The following is a 2,231-nucleotide window of genomic DNA, read 5'->3' on the forward strand; positions in this document are numbered from 1 at the left end:
TTGAGCACAGATGTCCACTGATTCCCTTCTCTCCCTCCCACTAGCAGAGAGAATGTTCTGGAAGGACAACTGAGAGAAGCAAATGAGCAGTGAGGAGGGAGGATGGCTGTGGGGGAGAGAGTCCCACGGCCCCATGAAAGCTGCTGCCACTTTATCCCAGGAAGGGACCCCAGGGAGTCCTTGAACTCGATGTCATTTTTGTCGTGTGTGCAGGGAGAGGTGCAGGCGAGCGTGTGCGAGGAAAGAGAAATGTCGCAAACACAGTTAGGTTCTGTTAATATTTGATAGGCAGCCAAAGCACTTTTGTTCCCCGGCTCAGCGAGCTACCCATGAAAAAAGTTGCTTCTCAAGAACACTCATCACAGTGCTCATTTCCTTGTCCTCAGAAAACCCCATTTCTAGGCTCTTTCACCACCAAAAACTCCTCAGATGTGGTCAAGGAAAGATAGCCAGGGGATGGGGGTAGGAGTGCTTCAGGGAAGGAGTGGGGGTTAAGCGAAACAGTCTAAAATGCTCTGGAACACTCTGGAAATTCTCAAACGTTCTAGAAGATTCGTGAACATTCCCCATTCTTCTTGTAACGGTGACGCACTTGGATTCTCTCCCCTGAATGGCGGGTCTTGGGGCTCTTTAGGTATGGCCATGAGACTCAAAAGCAGATGCTCCGACCCTCACGAGCCTCTAACATTCCAGTTCCTCACCTGTTTGGAGAGACATTCTGAACCTCCCTCTGCTGGGATCTCTCCTCTCCTGACCTCTATGCCCCGGCACCCTCTGCGTTCTCCGTGTGCTCACTCAGATGCGTTACTATGAGCTCATTTGCTTAGAGCTTCCTTTCCGAGTGGAGGGTCAGACCCCTTGGCTGGGATCGGGGCTTGCTGCCTTGTTCACTGGACTCATAGTAGATGGAATACCGGAATGATAAACCAGCCTCAAAATATGATGCTTACAGCCCAGGATACCACCAAATCTTCAATCCAGGATGCCCCTTTCCTGAAACCATCTTCTCATTTTTCTCCCTCTCTTCCACATCTAGTTTCCCGATTAGTCAGGAACAAGCAGGACAGAGCAGATTTCCGCTGCCTGTGCTATGAGCCCTGTGGAAAGGGGTCAGCCAGCAAGTTTGAGGGGAGTGTCATTCAGGAGTAGACCGGCAAGCTTGGACTTCACTGTGTAACCTTCTGGAAGAGCACATTACCTCCCCTGGCCTCTGATGTCTTTTAAAACCAGATCAGTCACATCCTGTCCCTTCAGTAGAGTAGAGAGGATAAAGGGATGTGCCTACTGTAGGAAGCCACCGACTCAGTAGACAATGTCTTCATCATTAAACTTCATCAACCAATTAACTCATCGTGTGTGTGTGTGTGTGTGTGTGTGTGTGTGTGTGTGTGTGTGTGTGTGTAGGTCAGAGGACAGCCTTTTGGGTAATTGGTTTGCCTTGTGCCTTGCCTGATTTAGGCAGGGTCTCTCATTCTGAACTTCACACTCTACCCTGGGTAGCCCTTGAGCTTCTTTCCAGTCTCCGTCTTTCTCTCTCTCCGTCTGCCATCTTGTCACTGGCGTGCTAGAATTACAGACATTGCTCCATCACCCCCCCTTTTCAAACATGGCTCCCAGGACCACACTCTGGCTATCAGGCTCCCACAGCAAAGGCTGTTACCCACTGGCTTCAAACTTTCTAGACAGATGAATATGTGACCTCTTGCCCTCCTGACCCTCCTGCCTTCACCCCCAGAGTGCTGGGATTACAGCTGTGCACAACCACACATACCAGGTTTACACAGCTGGCCGTGAAAGCCAGTGCTTTGTGTGTGCCAGGTAAGCACTCTACAGACTGAACCATGCCCAACCCAAACCCACGTTCATTATTGTTTGACAAACGTATGTCTCAGCAGCATATTAATATAATATTTAGCAACTCTGAGCATCTAGAAGGTTCCTCGAGCCTACTGATACTAGCAGGAGCTGCCCTCTTTTGGTTAGTGAGAACCAAACAAAAAGCTGTTCGGATGGCACCACCATACAGGCTGATGTGTAATGGCGGGTGCCCCCGTGGTCCCTGGAATGCATGCCAGGTTTCTTTTGGGGCCTAGGGGACCTTAGGCTATTGGTTACACACCCCCGGTCAGCAACAATGGTGGTGGTGCACAGCTCTAATCCCAGAATTCTGGAGGCAGAGGCAGGTAGACCTCTGAGTACAAGGCCAGCCTGGTTTACAGAGTGAGTTCCAG

The 2,231-nt window shown here is 50.4% G+C and overlaps 1 long non-coding RNA gene across 1 annotated transcript; it reads left to right on the top strand.

The window, feature by feature from the left end:
- Positions 1-559: 559 nt before the first annotated feature.
- On the top strand, positions 560-1,346 carry LOC134481619 (uncharacterized). The gene is made up of 2 exons (XR_010057320.1): positions 560-634; positions 1,037-1,346. It is a non-coding gene; the product is annotated as an uncharacterized LOC134481619 (long non-coding RNA).
- The last annotated feature ends 885 nt before the right edge of the window (positions 1,347-2,231 follow it).

Source organism: Rattus norvegicus, chromosome 13 (assembly GCF_036323735.1).
Source record: "Rattus norvegicus strain BN/NHsdMcwi chromosome 13, GRCr8, whole genome shotgun sequence".
NCBI classification, from domain to species: Eukaryota; Metazoa; Chordata; class Mammalia; order Rodentia; family Muridae; genus Rattus; species Rattus norvegicus.